Below are 22,766 nucleotides of genomic sequence, written 5' to 3' on the forward strand. Positions count from 1 at the left end.
TCGCCATCCATACATGCATCCATCGTGTCAAGCACATCTGTACATATTGCCATCATCATTCTCACAACATTTTCTTTCTACTTGAGCCCTTGATATCAGCTCCTCATTTTTCCCTTTCCTCCACACTCCCTCCCTCATGAACCCTTGATAATTAATACATTCCTACCCCCCTCCACCCATGTCTTCCACCAACTGCTATCACCCTTTACCCACTTTTCTGTTTTCCATTCCCCTAGAAAGGGGTTATATGATGATCATTGTAATTGATTCCCCCTTTCTCCACTCCCCCACCTGCCCCTTACCCCTTACCCTCCTGGTATCTCTATTCTCAATATTGGTCCTGAAGGGTATATCTGTCCTGGACTCCCTGTGTTTCCAACTCTTACTTGTAGCAATGTACATGCTCTGGTCTAGTCATATTTGTAAGGTAGAATTGAGTTCATGATAGTGGGAGTAGGGGGAGGAAAGCATCAAAGACCCAGAACAAAAAAATCATATCAATGTGAATGGGGGTGGGGTGGTTGTAGAGTGGAGACCCAAAGCCCATCTGTAGGCAATTGGACATTCCCTTACAGAAGGGTCACATGGAAGAGATGAGGAAATCAGGATGCAGTAAGGCACCAAAAAATCATACAACTTTCCTCTAGCACAAATCTTAATATGATTGAGCAATTAAATTGTAGGATGTGTGACGTATATGCCAAAAAGAACCCATTTTTTTAAAAAATCAAACAATGTTTTGTACTGGGAAAATCTGCTGCCAAAGGCTTTCTTAAAGTGAGTGTCCAAAAGCAAAGATGTAACTTTGAAGGGTAAGGTAGAATGATTTCAAGCCATGATATTGTCAATCATCTCATATGCAAATGAAAGTTGGACAGTGAAGAAGGAAGACCAAAGAACTGACGGATTTGAATCTGGATACTGAATATACCATGGACTGTCAGAAGTAAGACCAATTATGTCTTGGCAGAGACACATCACAATTCCTTTTAAAAGCAATGATAATGAGACTTCATCTAATACACTTTACACATGTTATCAGACAGGACCGGTCTCTAGAGGAGGACATCATGCTGGGTAAAATAGAGCATCACTGTAAGAGGGAGACCCTCCAGGAGTGGGAGGGATGGCCTGTGTTTTGCTCTGCTGCACACAGGGTCCCTCAGAGTCAGAACCCACACAACCACAAAAATGTCTGTGTCTCACACTAGCACACAAGCAGGTATTGGTCTGTTTTTCTGAGCAATGTTTCCAAAGGAACTTTGCAAGTAATTGATTAAATATTTCATGAATAAGTAAACCCTTGACTTATTTTATACAACAACCTACCTAATCATCTGCCTTCCACCTGATATCTAAAATTCATTGTGTTTTTCTTCTTTTAGAATTCAGGAAATTAGCAGGCGTCACTAAGGCTGCAGATCTAAAAATCTTTGTATGCACCTGGCATAAATAGTTATAATAATGGCTTGCTTGTTTCAAGCAGTTTTTAAATCATTTGCATTTAATATGCAGCGGCACGTTCTCTGCATTCAGTGCCGTCTAGTCCTTCGTCATCTGGAAGGACAGTCATCTTGTTTAAGTAGAAATTAAATTAAAATGTACAAGTGCTGCTGAATGTGTTAACCCAGGAACTCAAAAGCTTGCAGGTCACAACGAAAAGGGTGGTGTGGCACACTGTGAATTACTGTGTGGCACTTTTTCCCTATGTGATAAACAAACTCTTACAATAATTAGTATTCTAAAAACTGGAGTCATGTATTGAATACCTCCATAAAATGGAAGGGTGTGTGTGTGTGTGTGTGTGTGTGTGTGTAAGAGAGGGAGAGAGAGAGAGAGAGAGAGAGAGAGAGAGAGAGAGAGAGAGAATGAGAATATGGGAGAGCTTCAAAAAGTTAATGGGAAAATCCTATTATCATTTTTTTACATTCCATTATTTTTTTAATTCTTATTATAAATTACAGAGCAGATCAATTTTCCATTGAGCAGTTCATATGCATTTTATGTCACCCCTTTGAAAATAGTCCTCACAGTGTAACATCCTTTGATTACAATCCCCACAACCCGTTTTCTCCCATTCCTCTCCTCCCTTCTTTGCTCACGCTTCTGAATGTTGTCTGGGGGCAAACGCTGCCTGTTTGACCTCACCTGGTTGATGAGTCTAAGGGGGATGTGCGTGACCTCACCTGGTTGATGAGTCTAAGGTGTGCGCCTCCCTGTGGTCATTCATCCCTTCCTGGGCCCATCTATGATTTGGCTGAAAATTGAGCCAGAGGAGGTAAATTATATAGTCTTCATTATCTTTTAATTCCACTTTCCAATTGCTTTTTAAAAGCCTCCTCATATGTGTGTATATCTGTGTGAGTTTGTGTATATACATGGGGTGTATATGTGTGTGTGTGTGTGTGCGAGTATATATGAGTGTATTACTGGATACTAATAAACTGCTATTTGCTTTGAACAATGGGGCAAGCGGCATGAAATTAAGTATGTCGGGCACATTAAATCTTCACATTTAAACTTTTTATATGGCCACTTTTCAGTGAGCAACAGTAGCGTGAAAACTAGTGTGACTCTGAAAAGAATGATTGAATAAAATACATTTGATGAGCAGAAATAATAAGATTCAAAGGGTGGCTGAGGAAAAAGCTGGCACTGCCCGGCGTGCCGTGTGGAAGGGTTTTGCGGCTTCATAATCAATAATCCCAGATGGCTGTGAGGGGCTCTGCTGATGTGTAAAAGGTATAGAAAAACGATGTCATGGGGGAACAGAGAATCAACAGAAAATGAGTTTGGAATCCTTGTCTGGGCTTTTCTCTAAAGGATCAGAAAAAATGTGTTGCCCTCGATTCTCTCTGGTCTGTATATCAAATGCATAGCCTAGATATTTTTATTATTAAACTAATACGCTTTCAAATCAAAGAGGTCAGGCAATGCAGAGGATACCTTTGAACCCCCGGCCTCCTTCTGCAGCTGCTGAGAATGAGAAACGGCCTGACATTGAGGGTATTAAATTTAACATCCTGGCGAGGTACCAGAGGGAAATGGAAATGGAATGAAACATGAAAAGGGAAGTCTATTAAAAGGGAATAAACAGGAGGCTAAAAGAATGAAAATATGAAAGAGGTGTTTGTTCAGACGATGCTTTGTGGGGAAATATGATTTTAGCTGAGCAGGAATATTGCACGTGCGGCGTCCGTTCCCGGGTCCTTTCTCGGTCACATGGAGTCTCGGTGGTGAGTGCTGAGTGGGAGGGTTATGCTTTGGGGCATTTCCGAAGCACTTCCATAGAACCCCAGATTTCACTCTCACAGATATCATGCCTGAGCCCCAATACGGAGCCTGACTCCATGCGACTCATATATTTCTATAGCTGGGCTGGAATGAGCCCCCCTGGAGAAAGTCGGTCGGCCTCACAGACCCAAGGCATGTTGGGAGAAAAGAGATTTTTCCTTCTTTCTCCCTCATGGCCAAGGTGCTAGAGTTTCGGGTGAGTATTCACGACCCATCACAGTAAGGTAAATTTTCTGTTGCAAATACTGTGCCAACTTCTTGCCTGGGTCCATTAAATGGCCACGACAGGATGCCATCTTTCTCCTCTCTCCACACTGCCTTGTGGAGACTTGTTATAAAGTGGTACACGCCAACTCCTTTGCAGTTTTACCTCCCAGTACATTTAGAGAAACCGAGCCCCTGGGGAATGATGAATCCTGTGTATTAAGGACCTATAAATAAATGTTCCTAAAACAAAGTTGAACGCATCTTCTAAGTCACTCACACTTCTTCACTGGTCATAAGAATGGTAGTAGCAATAATAGTAGTGGAAGTAGCAGTAATAATGATAATAAAATTATAACCATGGTATAAACTTTCATTTTTCAATGTTTTTCAACTAAACAAAATTTCCCTTTTATATGTATTTCTAATCATATCCTCGTAACATAACAAGCCTATGAGATAAATATTTTATTATTCCCGTCTCCTCTATGATGAAGAACCATGGTAGTATAGTAATTGTGCATTAAGCTGCTAACTGCTAGGTCAGCAGTCCAAGCCACTAGCCGCTCTATGGGAGAAAGAAGATCTATCCACTCCCATAAAGAGTTCATACATAGAAAACCAACTCACTGCCATGGAGTCGATGCTGACACATAGTGAACCCTGTAGGTGAGTTTCCAAGCATGTAACTCCTATCTCACCAGGGCTCCTCCATAAAGAGGTCCAGTCTGAGAAACCTACAGGGACCATTCTACCTGTCCTGTAGGGTCAGTGTGAGTCAGAATCAACTCAGTGGCAGTGAGTATGCTGAAACAATGTCTTACTGAGATTAAGCCTCCTGAATAAGATGACACATCCCCCCACCCCATCCACTTCTATCAAGTCAATTCCAAGTCACGACAACCCTCGTAGTAACTGACATAGCTCTCAAAACTCTCACTGCCATTGAGTCCATGCAGACTCGTCGCTGGTGTATGTCTAAGGCAAGATCCATGGACTTCCACTGGAGCAATGGCAAGCTAAGTGCCTGCTCCTGAGGTCATGCAGCCTCTAGTATTTAGCTTCTTTGGTCGCACTTGGCTCACACTTCTTACTAGAAAGGGCACGATGAAGGAAAATCATCTTCTGTATCAGTCGGTGCCGAAACCCCATACCAGTGCTGGCCACTGAGCAAGTCTCCGTTCAATATTCTGAATATACAGATGTGCTTTATACAATTGATGTATGTATATGTATGGATTGTGATAAGAGTTGTATGAGCCCCTAATAAAATGTAAAAAAATATTCTGAATAAATGCCTGAAGTCAGGGACTCGGGGAGTAGAACCTTCACTATGTTCAAGTTCAGATAGTGAACTTTAAACTCCTCTCCAGGGTTGTGCAAGCTGTGGGTTCTTTGCCTCCCTTTGTCTTACCTCCAAAACTCTGAAAAGTAATTGATGCACAAAGAGAGCTTCTGAAAAATACCAGAGGGTCTCAAATCAAAAGTGTGAAGATTAAAAATAAGTTCTGGATGCTTTCAAGTAGAACATATCTGAGAACAGAACAAGACAGTCCTTGAAAATGAAAATTCAAACAGGTTTTTATGTATAGTAAAAGGTTTAGCAGGTTAAATTGAGAAAACTCTTCGACTCTGGAGACCAGGGAAACCCTATCTGTAAACCGTTAGAGCATAGAGGTTTTGGACTTTCACTCCAGACTGTGTGGACTCGTGTCTGCTCTTACACCATGGAAGGAGTCGTGCACCATCCATAAGGGAATGGGCATAGCTGCACGCCCAGGAAACTGCTTGTGGGCATAGGAAGTTGAGTTTCCCAGAATGTTCATGGGGCATGAAAAATCCTCCTTTTTGACCATTATAAAATCTACTAGTGAGCAGGCCGTTCAAAATCAATGGGATGGATTTGACCCACCGGCCTTGGTTTTCTGACCCCTTATATAAAAGCAAGAGAGAAAGAGATGTGAGTAAATATATCTTAGTGTGCATATTCAATTCCGAGAGCCTAGTACTTAATAACAGGAATTCTATGGAAGAAAGCAGAGTAAACAGAGATTTTACTTGAAAAATCGTCATTCAGGAAATTCTCTAAAGCTGTGTTTAAATTCAAAGAGGTTAATGGAGTACCTGTCAGAAAGGAGTGAAAGGAGACACGCCTTCCAGCTCATTCTCATGAAACTTCAGAACAGCAAGAAGTAAAAGAAGAATGCTGGCAGATTGATGTGGTGGTGACTGTGCAGCACCCCTGAATCCGATTGAACGATTAAGCTATAAATTGTATGATATGTAAATGGAGTGCCCATAAAACTGCTGTGGGGGGTGGGGAGAAAAGCCTGACACCTCCTAGTGACAAAGATACAAGTCACCAGAAAATAAATGGAAATTAAACTAGCTTGAACTTCTTCTCCAACACTCTGTAAAGGTAGAAAACTTATGATATCATGCCTTCAGAACTTTGGGAGGATTTTTTTCTTTAACTTTACATACTACATTTCATCACATTGTCAACCAAATGTGGTCTTAGAATGAAGGCCTTTTTCTGATATATAGAGACTGAAAATGTTTACCCCCCCCCCCTCACCCCCATAAGGCTTTCCAAAGATAGTTGCTTGTGAATGTGTTCTGGCAAAAAACAAGGTGTAAATGAGAAAGAAACAAGAATGATCAGAATCAAGGAGACCATGTCTCCATCCAATCCAGGAGAACGATCCAAGCAAGTACAAAGCGCTTCCTGTGCAGCAGGCCCAGAGAAGAGCGGGAAGTCAAGCTTAAAGAATGACCGGAATCTGATAAACAAGGGAATATAATTAAAACACTTGAAAACATGATGCTAAAAACACAAGAGGGAAAAAAGCAAACAGAATAGTAGATAGTTCAAAGAACCTAACCACCATAAAGATGTTTGTTTCAAATATGAAGAAAACAAAAAAGTAGCATGAATTTAAGGAACTACTCGGATATGATGGCCGCCCTCAGGTCTCCCGTGTCACTGTGGGGCTTCTTGGCCGGTTCTCAGAGGGCAGAGGTTGTCTGCTTGTGGTTCCAAACCCAGTTCCGGCCCCATGCCCAGCTCCAGTCGATAGGCAGGCTCTGCAGGGCAGGTTTACCTCCAACACTGCAGAATCTGCTAAGCCCGGGATAAAGAAGCCTACATTTATGGATGAGGAAAGCCAAGGCAGACTCATCCAGATGACAGGTTTGAATTTGCAGGAGATTTTCAAGCCAGCTGTTCAAGAACTAAAGGTCCCACCCGACAAGCTAAAGGCCCAGGAAGAGTTGGAAGAGGCTCCAGACAGGCCGTTGAGGCAGCTAAAATATAGTTGAAAATGCCCCCAGTTCAAAAAAGCAACACACCAATAAAGGATGTGTTAGCTGAAGGTAGCAGAAGGAACAGAAACAAGCAACTATGTGTTTACAGGTACATCGGATAATGCATCCCACCAGGAACATTTTATCATCGTTCAGAGAACCCAGTGGCACACTATACAAAGCCTCTTGGGAAGAGCAGGACCGAATGATCCAAATTTATTTCCCGAAAGAACGTCATAGAATGTTGATGCTAATAATTTTTACAGAAGAAAATCTTAAGAACGCGTACAACCACAACTGACATGCTGACACCCTTAAACTCTGCATCGCCCAGTTGGAGCCAGGCTCTGCAGAGTATACCAAGGTTCATCAGCGGACATATGAAGATGTAGATGAACTTGGAAAATAGGACCTATGAGGGTCAGCAAGGCACTTCGGTGGGATGGCTTGGTATTTTGTAAATAAGGAAAAGACGGGTAGCTGGCTGGTTGGACAGATTTAGGGAGAGATGGTCGATGACGCGGCCAGCCTGGTGCAGTGTATCACATGACCACCTAGAAGGCTAGTCAGCTCCAGAGGCCAGAGAGCAGGCTGGTGAGGGATTAAAATTTAGCTAAATTCTTGGCAAAACCAGAAGCACCAAATGCAGCACCCTTAGAATGCACATTGCACGCGTGTCTAGATGCATCCCTTAGCCATTCTGGGGCACCATAACAATGTTTTTAAGTAACTTTTATTAATGACTAATAAGATTTCTCTTTGTTAATCTCGGACCAAATGTTTATAAATTTCCAGATTAAAAGGTTAAAAGAAGAAGGAGAAGAGAAATCTAATTAAAACTCCCAGTGGACCTGATGTAGCACTGCTGGGAAAGCAAAGAAGGAAAAATAACCCAAGCCAGACTAATTGGTCCGGCGTCTCCACAGTGGGTGTAGGACAACAACGCAGCAACCGGTGCTTGTTGATATTGTTCATTGTTAATTAATCAACAATCCAAGCACAGTAGTCTAAATAGAGGTTATAAGGCAGAAATTTTATGAGGTTAACCTTGATAATATATAAGCAGAACTATAGATGGAAGAAAGTAGGGCTTTCAAAGAGGGAAAACCAGTCTAGGGAAAAACAAACAAGTATTCGCAAAAAGAAGAGTCTGTATTTGAAGATTTGTAATTATATACTTAGATCCTGTAAGGTCCCAAATGTGACCAGTGGAGCTACAAGTTGGGTGGTCAGGGCAAAGAGTGGGGAGAGAAGAGGCGAGTACAAAGCCAGCATATGTGTATTGATTCCTTATCATTCTCATTGGGATGATTAGATATCCTATAAATTTGATATATGGAGGAGATCAAAAAGAAAAATGATGAAGAGGTTGCCCCCGGCAAACTTCAACTGGGATTAGATAGACAAGGATTTCAGTTAGGGGCTTGTGTGTCTTCTTCGTCGAGGGAGAACATAGTTGCCAGGGAAGAAATTAGACAAGTGGCTGGTGTTTCTCGCCATGAGCCCATTGTATGCTTTATCGTATTAAAAGCCTATTTGCATGCTTCCTTTGATAGCAACAAGAGTATTAAACATGTTGTTATCACTCACTGCCATTGAGTCCATGACGACTTATGTCAACCCTATAGGACAAAGTAGAACTGCCCCACTGAGCTTCTGAGACTCTTACTGTTAATGGGAGTAGAAAGCCCTGTATTTCTCACGCATTATTATCATGGAATAATAGAAAAAATGACTTAAATTGGTAACAAGCCAGGTTCCATAATGATTTATTTAGAGAGTAATACTGCTGTACAGACATGGGTATGGGTTCTGAAAAAGCAACGTATGAAAGTAACAATAATTGTGTGCATAAGGTTAGCCTTGGTAAAATGTCCTTTAGTTTTATAAGATTTAGTCCGTATTAGAAAAATAGATGTGAGTGTATAAGAAAAATGTGTTGTTTTTCATCTTACCATTTCCATCATTTCCATTTCGTTCTCGTCCCCGTTACACATACAGGATGAGATGTTTGAACATTTTCCACCTTAGCTTCTTAGGCCATGTTGTGCGAATTGACCAGTCTGTGCGAGCTAAACTTTGACCCCATTGGATTCATTTGGCCGACTTGAATGAATGAACACATCATTTTTCCTTCCAGTAAACATGGAGCTTCTCAGGGACTGTCCATTATGTAGACTTCATGTTTAGCCCAAGAACACTAGTAGGGGAAGCCCAGCATCCCTTCCTTGCCCAACTAAATACAATGACATGAATATTTACTTATATTTTCTTTTCCACTTGAGTATCAACACGCTGGCTTCAACGTATGTAGGTGCCTTCAGCCCTCTCTTTTTCTGCCAAGCTTTCTAAATGAACACTCCATCCCGTGTTTATTTGATTCAGTCTTTGCAATAACTTTGTAAGAGGAGCGGAAGAAGTGTTTTTGTTTGCATGCTATTGGTTATGAACTTGAGGAACAGAGAGTGCAACGCTGCTCTCATATCCCATACAGAAAATATGCATTCTTCTAAAATAAGGAGAGTAGGAATTGTTTTCGGTTAGGAACCAGGTGACTGGTGCCCATCCCAGCTCTGCCATGGGCATTCCCAAGATAATGACAGGGTTGCCTTTGATGAGGTATATCAATCGCTTTAAGATATAGAGGCAATCTGACACTGGGAACCATAGTAAGACAGTTCACACCTCTGATCCTCATTTCCTCTGTCCATCAAGCCAGGGTAATATCATGGATGAACCATGGAGTTTGGAATTGGAATTGTTGCAGACCAGGCGTGACCTTAAGCTAGTTATTTTACCTCTCTGAGAGTCTATTTCTCTGTAAACTGGAAGTAATAACTGCAATAACAACTCTGTAGGTTGTTGGGAAGATTAAAGCAATTCATCCCACAGGCTGTGTTAAAAACCATATCTCTACAATGGCATTAATCACTCTGCTGTGTGCCCAGACCTAATTTGGGGTAGTGGCTTGAAACCCTACAAGTAGGGGTCAGCCTTTAGAGTGCCAAAGCCTGTCGTTCAAATGCCACCTCTGATTCTTACCAAGCTCTTGATCTTGAGTTTGAACTATACACACTGCATAGAGTTGGCCAGGTTGCAACCTTTTGGAAGTAAATCACCTTATTCTTTCCGAGTTTCAGGTTCCTTATTGCAAACAGGAGCCAGTAATTGTACCAACCTCACGGCTTTTGAGGATTAAGTGGAAGAATGCAAGGAAAATACTTAACATGATGTGTAATACATAGTAGGAAAAGCTCACTGAATGGTAGTAATCCATTGTATTATGTATCAATCCCCACAATAAAGCTCACCAGCCAATACAATTATCACCATCCTGTTAGTTTGTCATATGTCACTGTCATGCTGGAAACTACACCCCTGGCGTTTCAAATACCAACAGGATCACCCATGATGGACAGTTTTCAGAAGAGCTTCCAGACTAAGAAAGCATAGGGAGAAAAGCTTGGCAAACTTCTTCCAAAAGTTAGTCAACCAAATTCTACGCATCACAGAACACTGTCCAAGTGATGCTGGAAGATGAGTCCCCTAGTTTCAAAAGCACTACATCATAATTGCAATAATGAATGTTACAAAGACAGCACAGTACTGGACAATGTTTCTTTCTATTATATATAAGGTTGTTGTTGCTGCTGTTGTTAGGTGCTATCAAGTCGGCTCTGACCCATAGCAACTCTATGCACAACAGAACGAAACACTGCACAGTCCTGCACTATCTTCACAGTTGCTCCTATGCCTGAGCTCATTGCTGCAGCTACTGTGTCAGTCCATCTCATCGAGGGCACTTCCTCTTTTTCACCGCCCCTCCACTTGACCAAACATAATGTCCGTCTCCAGACCGAGCTCTCCTGACCATATGTCCAAAGTATGTAAGATGAAGTCTTGCCATCCTTCCCTCTAAGGAAGCGCTCTGGCCTGACTTCGGAGACAGATTGGTTTGTCCTTTTAGCAAACTAATTTAATGGCAATGAACAACTACCAGCCGTGTAAGCCTTGAGTGGCATGCAATGATAAGCCTGACTTTTGTTCTCTGACCTGTGGGCCGGATAGGCAGCTCGGCCATGCTGGCCTAAATTGGGAGGCCTGACTCACCTGCCTGCATTCAGTGTGGGCTCTTCCACACATGTGGAACCTTGGCTGGAGCAACTCGGTTGAGTCAGCTGTGCTCCACAGAAAGCTGTCTCCAATGGGCCACCCAGGCATATTCTCATGGCAGTTGCAGAGAAGCCAGAGAAAGAATGCATCTTCCCTCCAGGGCTCTTTAGGATTCAGCTCAGGCCTGGGTCATCATCACCTCTGGCAATGACTTTCAGTCAAAACAAGCCATGAGGCCAGCCCAGAGTCAAGGGGTGGGGAAATAGATGCTGCCCTGGGGAAGAGAAGGGCTTCCATTCCTTTTGCAAAGAGTGATTTTTGCCCTGAGGGCATTTTGTTTCAATCTGTATTCCAAAGGGGATTTTGTAGATATGTTGGAGATGGTGATAATATCAAGGGCCCTGTTTCTGGTTCGTCGTTGCTTTCATCTGGGGCTCTTGTCCGGCTTGTGTTCGCCTAGCCTTTCATGTGGGGCTGCCCAGAATAGGGCGTGCTCAGGGTGTCCGTGTGCCTTTGTGCCCTGCACGCACAGCCTCGCCCACAGGGTGCGCTCATTTGTGCAGATGAGCGATGGGTTCTCCTGCTTCACGAAGACAGCACAGACACAAAGGACAGCGTGATCCTTTCCTTCTGCGTGTCTCTTGACAGGCTGCACAATATGGGCCGAGAGGGAGAGGAGGCATTGATAATCAGAGCCATCCGTTTGCTGGTGACTGCCTGTGCATGTCTGTTTGTTGCTGTTTCTTTCCTCTCTGAGAGCTTTAATGTTAGAGACTCTGATGGTCCGTCGAAAGCATTTGCGAGGCGACACATCTTCCCGGCATTGCACACAAGCCTCCCCTTCACAGCTTGGGAGCAGTAAAGGCCACACATCTGGATGGTGCTCAGAGAATCTGGACTGTATCTTTGGCACAAAATTAGGCTACTTTGTTCAGGAATGTCTCTGGAGAGAGTGAAGCGCTGACTCTGATTTTCAGGGAGAGGCTAATGGCATCATGTATTGCTGGAAGCCCAAACCCCAAACAAACCTACTACCAGTCCATCGATTCTAACTCTTAGCAACCCTTGATGGATGACCAAAGGCAACATCTATTTATCTGGTTGCAACAAAGCAATAATTAAGAAGGGGTATCCCTTTGCTTCCCCACATCTAGTTACTTTATCTTTCATCCTTCTTTCCCACCCTTCTATATTTTCTCAGTGGTATTTTTAATCCTCCTCCTTTCTTATCAGCTTTCAGCTTTAGTTTACGATCAGTGTGGTGGTTACATAATCTGGTGTCCATTTGAGAGGATTACGAGTGAAAGGATGGAGTCTGGCCTGTCAATCAAGATATAGCCAATGAGCCCTCTGTGTGGGAATGCCCTTCTCCTGAGAATTCTGGGAACTTTGGCACTTCCACCTTGGAGGCAAGAGAGACTCTCTCTCTGCTCACTCTCTTGGAGACTCTCTACTGACAAGGTGGACTCCCTGCGAGGCATTCCTGAGGAGAAGCCACATGGACCAAGCCTGATGCAGCCAGAACCCTGGACCTGGAGAGGCCACATGGAGACCCCTGCCAACATTGAGATGCTTACAGTGCCACTGGATCCAAAGACTTTGTACACACTGGCCTGTGATCATCCTGCATTCGGCATCAGTGCATGTGTTGTGTGAGTCTGAAGAGGACTTTATAGATCGATGTCAGACAGATGGGCTAATATCAGACTTATGGGCTTGGATTGGACTGGGTTGGGATGCTTTCTTAATATACAATTACCCTTCATATAAAACTCTCTCTTATACACATATGATTTTCTATGGATTTGTTTATCTAGTCTACCCAGACAAACACAATCAGTTAATAGTAACTTACATGCCTAGACCTCAACCCAAATCTGTTGGATTCCCTAAAATTATTGTGTTCACTGCACTGTACTACTGCTTCCCAAGCCCCAGAAGATTTTACATATGCTGTTCAATCTCAGAGAACCCTCACTGCCATCAAGTCAATGCCGACTCAAAGCAACACTATCGAACAGGGCAGAAATGTCCCTGTGATTTTCCAACACTGTAATTCTTAATAGGAATAGAGAGCTCTGTCTTTCTCCCGGGGAGCACCTGGTGGTTTCAGACTGCTGACCATGCAGTTAGCAGCCCACCATGTAACCACCACGCTGTACGCTGTTCAAAGGCTGTTAAAAACTCGTTGTCAACAGGTAAATTCTGACTCGTGACTGTAGATAAGAACTGTGTTTCGGCGAGTTCTCAAGGCTGCGACCTTCTGGAAGCAGATCATTTGAATCTCATCCTGGGTGTCACCACTGGCTGGTGTGAACTAGTAACCTTTCCATTAGAGGTTGTCTAAGCGCTATTTAGATACAAAAATTAAATTTTCAGAACACATGGTGTGCACTATGCCACAACTTTAAGTAAGCCACTTGTAGTCTTTCCAGAGCCTACAGGGCAGGTCATATGAGCAATGCTTTGAGAAACACACTGCAAGACGTGCCAGGCACCGTGAAATGAGCATCAGAGCTGTCTCTCAGCCCGTATCTGTGTGATTCTAAGTGCCAAGATGCTTTCATTAGATCACTCTCTGTCTCCAGGAAGAAAGAAAGAAACCTGAAGAGCAGAGATTTGAGCTAGCTTGCTAAGAATTATAGTCCAAGTTGTCTCTGCATTTTTTGGCTCAATTTAAGAGAAATCGAATAGGAAAGGCTGTCTTCGCTCCAACTTAGGAATGCCAACGGCACAACTGGGACCTCAACCAATTTTCTGCCACTCAGACGACTGAGGAGCTGTGATAAATGGTGACAGACCCGGCAAGTTTGCTCGTTTGGTGCACAGGTCGTTATTTCAGGGCTGCTGTGTGCCAGGCACTATTCCAACATTGGGGTCCTCCGTGAAATAAAGATGCTTGTCCTGATGGAGGTTGCAAACCAATGGGAAGAGATAGAGACTTAATAATAGACAAGATAAATCAGAGAATGATGCGGCTCATGGGATGGTACTTTGCATGAAGACAGGAACAATAGAGCAAGGATTGTTACCAGCAGCAGAGGATGGAGTATGGCGTTTGCAAACAGGGGAATCTGTAGAGGACTTATTGAAAAGATGACATTTGGAGAAAGGTTTAAAGGAAGTGAGGGATGTGGCCGTGGTGTGTATCTGGGAGAACACTCCAGGCAAAATAAGAGCTGGACAGAGCTGGTATTTGTGAGGTGACTGTGGTGACTGACTGGAGCACTATGAGTTGAGAAATGATTAATATGCAATGAGGCCATAGAGATGGGGTAGTCAGAATGCATGGGACCTTGTAGGACATTTTAAAGACTTAAAATAAGGACAGAGGAAGGAATGTAGCCTACTAAAAGATTGATGTAGGTGTGGCATGATGGTAGTCTGTTAGGGGTTGGTGTACTGGTGGTGCCTAAAACAGACTGGTATCTGGTTATATTTGAAGTCGAGTCATCAGGTTTTCTAAATAGATGAACAATGGAAGAAGAGAGTCATAGAAGAGTCTTCGGTGAATGTAATGTCTGGGGACTAGGCAAAGGGGAGGATTGCATTGATTACGAAATGCAATGGAGAAACTGCAGATGGAGCTGAGACGGAGAGGACAGAGGAAGGAAGTCAGTTAGGGACATGTTGAGTTTGAGATGTCTATTAGCTATCTAGAAAAGGGAACCGATCACATTGATCTACCTAGCCCCCTCCCAGGGAGATGGACAACAGAAAAGTGGGTAAAGGGAGACATCAGTCAGTGTAAGACGTGAAAAAATAGTAATCATTTATAAATTATCAAGGGTTCATGAAGGAGGGAGGGGAAAAACGAGTAGCTGATACCAAGGGTTCAAGTAGAAAGAAAATGTTTTGAAAATGCTGATGGCAACAAATGTACAAATGTGTTTGACACAATGGATGGATGGATTGTGAAAAGAGTTGTATAAGGCTCCAATAATATGATTTATTAAAATTTAAAATATATATATTTTTTAAAAACAAAGGGCCCTGTTGGCACAACAGTTAAGCACTCCATTAACGGTCAGGTTGACAATTCCCCCCAGGACTCTCTGTGGGACAAAAGACCTGCTGATCCGCTTCCTAAGGCTGACAGCCTAGGCAAGAGCAGGGGGCCGTGTTACTATGTCATACAGACTGCTGTGGGTTGGAATGTATTCAGCAGCACACAACAACCACAACGTTAGATATGAGTGGAGCAGGTCATCAGTTGCTATTATGATGTGTAGTTCAGAAAAGAAGACTGAAATCCAGACATCATTAGATTCAGCATCAGATATCATGGTATAAAAACCAGATCAGATGGAGAGAATCAACAGCATGCAGAACATGGAAATGAGTAGAGTGTTTGGTGGGTGGATAGGGCCTCAGCAGGACCCAGAAACTAGTGAGAAGGATGATGGGAGTCAAACTTTGGTCTCAAGGTGAAAGGCTTTAATTATTAGTGTTCAGGTGATGGAATGGATCGTTGTACAGAATAAGTTTTAAACGAGTGTTCTCCTGACTTTTTTAGTATATCTCAAAAGAAAAACATTAATTATCTTCAATTAAAGGGTTAACATTTGGATTCTATTTCTCCAAGTGAAGTCACACACACATGCACATGCACACACATGCGTACACACTAAAAACCTTTATCATAGGCCAACTTTACTAACCACCAGTTTAGCTGTCTTAAAATGAATTTTTGTACTAGGCCTAAAATTTACCCAACTAACTAGGTAGATTCTTTCAAGCTTTCAGAGTCTATGAGTCTGTGGTTCAGATAATTAAGAGGGAAGGGGTCACCATGACAATCCTATATGATTGCAGTAAAGAGGATAAATGATATCAAACCAAACTGAGCTTCATGTAGTTTTTCTCTTTAAATGAAGCCATCATAACGAAGTCTTCAAACAGGTGTTCCCAAATTTAAGCCTTGAAGCCCTTTATACACTTCAAGGTTATTGAACTTTTGTTGATGTGGCTCATCTCTCTCTATAATCACCATGTTCGTTCATTGGAAGGAGAGCCAAGCTGCCAGTTCTGCAGAGGGCAAGATGCGACAGTGCAGTGACTTGCTAACTCTCAAGGGTAAGATTTCACAATACTTCATTTCTGAAGCCAACAAACGAGAACCCCGCTTTGGTGCACAGTAGAGGAGCCTGGGAAGTAAAAGGTCCATAGCATGTGAAGAAGAGCTGCAGAAACTGATGCTACCAAACGTTACATTTGGAAAAACCGCCAAAGTTTCTGTCCCCTTTTGACTATGTGGGGCTGCTCTTGACTCCATGGCAATAGATTTGGTTTGGGGTTTGGTTTGTTTTTTAATATTGCTCAGAAGAGAGGAGTATAATGAGTCTGAAAATTTCCAGGCCATATTAAAGCAGTCGTTATTAAGGAAGGGAGAATATGAAATAATACTCTGTTTAGTAGATTTTTGTTCACCCACGAGGAAATGTGTTTGTCTTCACCTGGAAAATTTCTGGCAGTGAGATGCCTCCAATTGAGGTGCCATGAAGTTTAAGAGATTCGTCCATCAAATTGTGGTCCCAACCCAAGGATGATCACTTATAAACAGATCTCACCATCTACTCTTGGAACAGGACACAGTAGAAGTGATATTATATTAAACATTAAAATTCGTTTGCATATTTCTAAACTCCTTTCATAAAAGTGTTGCAATGAGGTGACAGAAGGGGATTATTAGTACAATACTTAAAAATTACCTGAAATGTTAAATAGTCGTTAAATTAACTTGACTTTCAGAGGCCCTTAGTGGAGGCAAATAAGCATGAAAGGCGACTGAGGTAGACAGGAATGGTTTACTATGAGTGTTTTTCTCCCCTCTTTGTCCTTCTCCTCTCAGTCCTTCTCTTCCTTCTCTTCAAACTTGACTAAGATGACGCGGTGGAAACCAGTAAAAGAGAGGGCTGGGAATTAAAGAAAGGACACTGCAGAATGGTAAGGGAAGAAAGGCACTTGTTGGAGCTTGCAAATACTTGCTTATAATGAGATGCTGGAAGCATATTATCACTAAGCTCACTTATCCCACCACGAACCCCCGAAGTAAATGCAGAATGCTTTATCTTCTTGCTTTATGATCTAGTATTATTTTGGTTCAGTTTCCTGCTGTGAAATCATATCAGAGAAAATTATCATCTAGTCGTGGTGGTGGTTCGTTGCCACTCACAGTGACCGTATGCACGACAAAATGAAACACTGCCTGGTCCTGCACCAGCTTCACAATTGTGGCCTTGCTTAAGCCACGGTGGCAATCCATCTCAACGAGGGTCTTCCTCTTTCCCTGAACTCGACTTTAACAAGCACCATATCCTTCTCCGGGAACTTGTCCCTCCTGGTAACATGTCTAGAGTAAGTGAGCTGAAGTTGCATCATTCTCACTTCTTTTTTTAAATCATTTTCTTGGTGGGCTCATACAACTCTTATCACAATCCATCCATCTATCCGTTGTGTCAGCACAGGTGTACATTTGGTGCTATCCTCACTTCTAAGGGCATTCTGGCTGTACTTTTTTTTTTTTAGGACAGATATGTTTGTTTTTCTGACAGTTTATGATATACTCAATTTTTTAGCCAACATCCTAATTCAAGGCATCAGTTCATCTCTGGTCCTCCTTGTTCTTTATCTTTCATGTGCATATGAGACCACTGAAAATAGCATGGCTTTTGTCAGGCACACCTTAGTCCTCAAAGTGAAACATTTGCTTTTTACTCCTTTAAAAGTTATTTTGCAGCAGATTTTCCCAGTGCAATACACCATTTGATTTTTGAATGCTGCTTAGATTTGGGATCTAAGTAAAATGGAATCCTTCACAGCTTCAATCATCTGGGGATGGAGGTGAAAAGATAAGTGAATGTTGGTGTCACAGCAAAGAGGAGAGGCAGGTGCCGAGTACATCTGTGGAGCTTTAAGGAGTTATCCATTGTGCACCTCTCTGGCTACCTTCTTGGTGCACCATGTGTTACATAGATTGATGTGACTGTGAAACAACATATTCTTGTTGTTTCAAGTTTCATTTAGAAATAACATTTAAACTCCTTAAAGGAAGCAGGTTATGCATATGACTCCCACACAGAAATATAGGGAGGGCATAATCATGGAGCAAGGAGAAGAAATCAAGGTGGTCTTGGAGTGCTAGGACCAGTGAAGTTTAAGGAAACTGGAGTCATGATGGATCTCATAAGTTAGTATGTAACAAACAAATTACAATGTACAACTAAGGTTATCTTATGTAAGTTAAGGAGCAACTGATAAGTGGGACCAATACTTTGATCATCATCTGATTAAGAAGAGATAAACAAAGCTTAGTATCCTAAGGCATCTATCCCTCCCACCTACCCACTTCTCATTTTGTTTGTCACTCAGAAGCATGTCCTGTTTGCATGGTTTGTTGTTATTAGGTACCATGGAGTCCGTTCTAACCTGTAGTGACCCTCTGTACAAGAGAACGAGATACTGCCCGGTCCTGCGCCGTCCTCACAATTGTTCCTGTGCTTGAGCCCATTGATGCAGCTACTGTGTCCATCCATCTCATTTGGGGGCCTTCCACTCTTTCGCTGCCCCTCTGCATGGTTTATATGGAGGGATACCCCTGTAGATTTGTATAATCTTAAAAGTCCAGGTTTACCCAATAAGAAAACAAATAATCCCATTAAAAGGTGGGAAAAGAATATAAACAGAGAATTCATCAGAGAAGACACGCGGATGGGCTAACAAACACTCGAGGAAATGCTGACAGACACTTGCCTTGAAAGTGCATCGGTATAGTCCTATCACAAATAGAGTTGTACTCCTTCAAGATAGGTCTTGATAGGTCCTTTCTGACCGTGAGTGCAATGCCGTCCTCTTGACTGGGTCATTCCTGGCAGAGTAATCCAAAATGATTTTCTAATCCGAAATGGCCAACACCAGTCCATTCCAGCTCACGAATACCTCGGATATCGATCTTTCTGTGCTCCCCTTCCTTTTTGACGGCTTCCAAGCTTCCTAGATTCATACTTCATACGTTCTGATAATTAATACATTTTGCAGCTGTTTCTTCTCACTCTGAGATAGACCCCATTTGCAAATGATCCCCAAAACTCCACTCCATTCAGGAGACCACAGTCAACTGTACTTTGAGAAAGAAGCTCCTCCTCAATCACGTTTTGAGTGTCTTCCAGCCACCAGGGCCCCTCCTCTGGCACTGCCTCTGACAGTGTTCTGCTCCCATTCATTAGGCCTGCAGGATGAGACAATGTTTCGATTCTATACATGCATTTTCAGCAGCTACTTCCTCTGCAGTGGGCAGCCCATTCCTCCCTCGTGGTCTGTTTTTTGTGTGGAAGTCCTGCAGACACCTGTCTCTTTGGGTAACCCTATTGGCATTTGAGAGAGTAGTGACATCACTTCCAGACTCCAACTCACAAGCCAGCACAGCGTGACAAGCTGACAGACAACTACAGTAGGGTCCAACAGTTCTATTCTTAAGTATACACCCAAAGAACTTGAAAGCAGAGATCCGGAGAATTGTACAACAAGATTCATTGCATCACTTCACAGTAGCCTAAAAGGGAGAACAAGGTAAATGTTCAGCAACCGATGAATGGGTAAACACAATGTAGTACATCTATACAGTGGGATACTCTTTCAGCCAGTAGTATGATACATACTGCCATGATCACACTGTGACTCACGTGGAGCTGAAAGACATGATAGTGAGTGAAATAAGCCAATCAAAAAGAGATTAATATTTTATTGCATCACTTATATATAAAGAAAATAAAGGACAAATGTATAGAGAATAAAGCTTATTGGTGGTTACGAGGGCAGACGAAGGGGGAAAAGGATTCCTGGTGAGGACAATATAGTACTGATTAAGGGTATATTCACAGCCAATGATTGTGATGGTTGTCAATAAGTTGTATACTTACAAAAAGTTAAATTGGCAAAAGGTGTGTGATAGATATGTTCACATCAGTGGTGAAGACAAAGAGCGGACTGATAGCCCCAAACTGCACAGTTTCGGTTTCTTGGTTTGGAGCTTTAGGGTCATGGTTTCGTAGAACATCCCGATGAATAGACATAGTGCTTCAGTCCCACCCCTTGCTTCAATATGTAGTGCCTGAGGTCTTAAAAGCTTATAAACAGCCATTTGAGGCACCACATTGAGCCTCTATTCACCTGGAATCAATGGGGAAGATGGAGAGTCAGGGATAAGAGGAGTCTATGGAATGAGTGACTGGTTGTCTTCCTGGACAACTGCCTCCCTTGCCATCAGACTGAGGAGGTGGATGGTGCCCACAACTATACTGACAGTTTGATCAAAGATTTCATAGAGAATACAAATCAAAAGGGAGAAAATGCTAACAGAAATCCAAATCCTCACGGATCTTTTGTGGTCGTGAGCGTTGGACAAACCCTGAGAAATTCTATAAACCTTAAACCAAAAATATCCCCTGAAGTCTTCTTAAAGTCAAACAATAATGTAGCTTTACTAGTAAAAAAAATTCCTCTTTGAGTATTCAGCTTTATTAAGAACTGCATATAAGGGATCAAACTGACAACAGCAACTTGAAAGATTAGATTTAAACTTTAACAGACAATGAATTTGTGTTAATGGGAAAGGAACGACTCAGAAAAGGAAAGTAAAAATAAGTCCACAACTCTAAGATTAAAATCAACGTCACTACACAGTACATGTAGAAAGTGTTGAATTGGTATGTGTTTTTCTATAAATATGTATAGTGTCAACAATAACAAAATACACGTATGTGTGTGATAGGATTAGCTTTAATAACAAGAAAGTTAATAGGATTAGTTTTAATAACAGTGAAAAGGGTAATGATGTGTCTGGTATGAACTCATTTGGTTAATCTGAGAAAAATTCTAAAGACAGAGAAGAGTCAGCTTCCAAGGCCCTGACTTATGAAACGAAGCAGTAAGTGCAATTCCAGCTACAAGACCCAAACTTCGAGTTTCCTAATCATGCAAAGGCAAAGAGGCGATGATGGGCAAAAACAAAGCAAAACAATGCATTAGCTCATTTGCACCCTCCCTGCCCAAAGCGCTCTTCTCTCATCAAAACAAGGAAAGCAATCAATGTGGTTTCACACAAGGGTTAGAGGGAAAATGGCAAACAAGCTGTGACTCACAGATGGGCTACAGGGAGAGGCAAACATGCTTGATTAAGAGCCACCTCAGCACTGCACAGTGGAGGTAGGACACTGGGAGCTGGGCTCAGAATTCACTGCTGATTATCTAGAAAGCAGGTCTGGGACCACATGACGCAGCCAACGGTTTCACTTCATTAATGCGGTCAGTTATTTGTGGCAGATGCACAGAGCATTTATTATAAGTAAGCTCTTGGGGGGGGGTGACATAAAGTTGTAAAATAATAGTCTCTGTCCCCAACACACACATGATTTAGTTTCCAAGTTACCGGAGTTGCAAAGCAAATTGCCCCTAAACCTCGTGACATATGACAGCTATTTATTATGCTCATAGACCATGTGTCAAGGCACAGCAAGGATGATGTTTCTGCGACATAATCTTTGGGGACATAGCTGGCAGGTGAGTGGCTAGAGATAGCTGCTTGTTTACTCATTTGTTTGGTGGTTGGTGGTGGCTATCAGTTGAGACCCTTGACTGCAGGCATAAGAAAGGGTGTGCGATGGCCTTCTGATACAGCTTGGGCTTCCTCCCAGCATGATGACTGAATTCCAGAGCTGAGCACCAAAAGGAATGTGAGCCAAGCAAAATCTATCTCATTCTTACGACTTCACCTCAGAAGTCATGTACCACAATCCCACCTTACTTGGCTGGGCAAAGGGGCCCTGGCGGCATAGGGCGTTACAAGTTGGACTGCCAAACAAGGTCAGCAGTTCGAACCTAGGGGTTCACTGAAGGAGAACGGTGAGGCATTCTGCCCCATTAGAGATGTGTAGCCCAGAAGCCCCAAGGGGCAGACAATACTCTATCTATAGGGTTGCTGTAGTTTGGAATCGACTTAACGAGTGGGCTTGGGTTTAGGTTCTGATTCTATGGATCAGAATGGTCATATGCTGTTGTTGTCAGGTACCTTCAAGTATGTTCTGACTCATGTCCCAAAGAATGGGACACCCTGCCAGGTACATTGAATATTCTTCACAAACAGCGTGATTCAAATGTCTCCATTCCTCTTCTGTCTTCCTTCTTCATGACCCAGCTTCCGGTGCCTGTGAGGTCAATGAAAATACCATGACTTGGGTCAGGAGCACCTCTCTTCTCAAAGTCACATCTTTACTTTCTAGCACTTTTTCCGACGTCCTTTCTCAGCAGATTTGCCCAATGGAATTCACTGTTTGATTTCAGTTCCCAAGGAAATGGATTGTGCCTCCTTGTACAATGACAACTCTAGTATTTCTTCCATCTATTATCATGTCTCTTATTAGTCCTGTCAGGGAGAGTAAGGGATAATCCATACTGAAGTCTGTAGTCTTTGATCTTCATCAGTAAATGCTTCGAGATTTTATCATTTTCGGCAAGCAGGATTGTGCGATCTGCATAACGCAGGTTGTTAATGAGTCTTTCACTAAGCCCGATGCTGTTTCTTTGTGTCATCCAGTTTCTTGGATTGTTTGCTTGGTGCTTTTTTGGCATTAACCACTCACTATCCCCTTGTTCTGTTCACAACCGCCTCTTGGCCTGTGCACAAATTCTGCATGCGCACAAATATGTGTTTTGCAATTCCCATTCTTCAAAAAGCTAACCATAATTTATTAAGATCCCCACAGATGAAGGACTGCATAATCAATCAAACACAAGTAAACATCTTTCTGGTATCCTCTGCTTCTAGCCAAGATCCATCAGAAAAGATAGCTTTC

At 42.5% G+C, this 22,766-nt stretch overlaps 1 protein-coding gene and 1 pseudogene across 1 annotated transcript in view; both read left to right on the forward strand.

Annotated features, from left to right (window-relative positions):
* SAMD12 (sterile alpha motif domain containing 12) overlaps window positions 1-22,766 on the forward strand; it is a 272,160-nt gene that overhangs the window by 181,416 nt on the left and 67,978 nt on the right. The gene's annotated exons all lie outside the window — the stretch shown is intronic.
* Window positions 2,934-7,518, forward strand: LOC142448473 (small ribosomal subunit protein mS22 pseudogene; annotated as a pseudogene).

This window comes from Tenrec ecaudatus, chromosome 5, assembly GCF_050624435.1.
Source record: "Tenrec ecaudatus isolate mTenEca1 chromosome 5, mTenEca1.hap1, whole genome shotgun sequence".
NCBI classification, from domain to species: domain Eukaryota; kingdom Metazoa; phylum Chordata; class Mammalia; order Afrosoricida; family Tenrecidae; genus Tenrec; species Tenrec ecaudatus.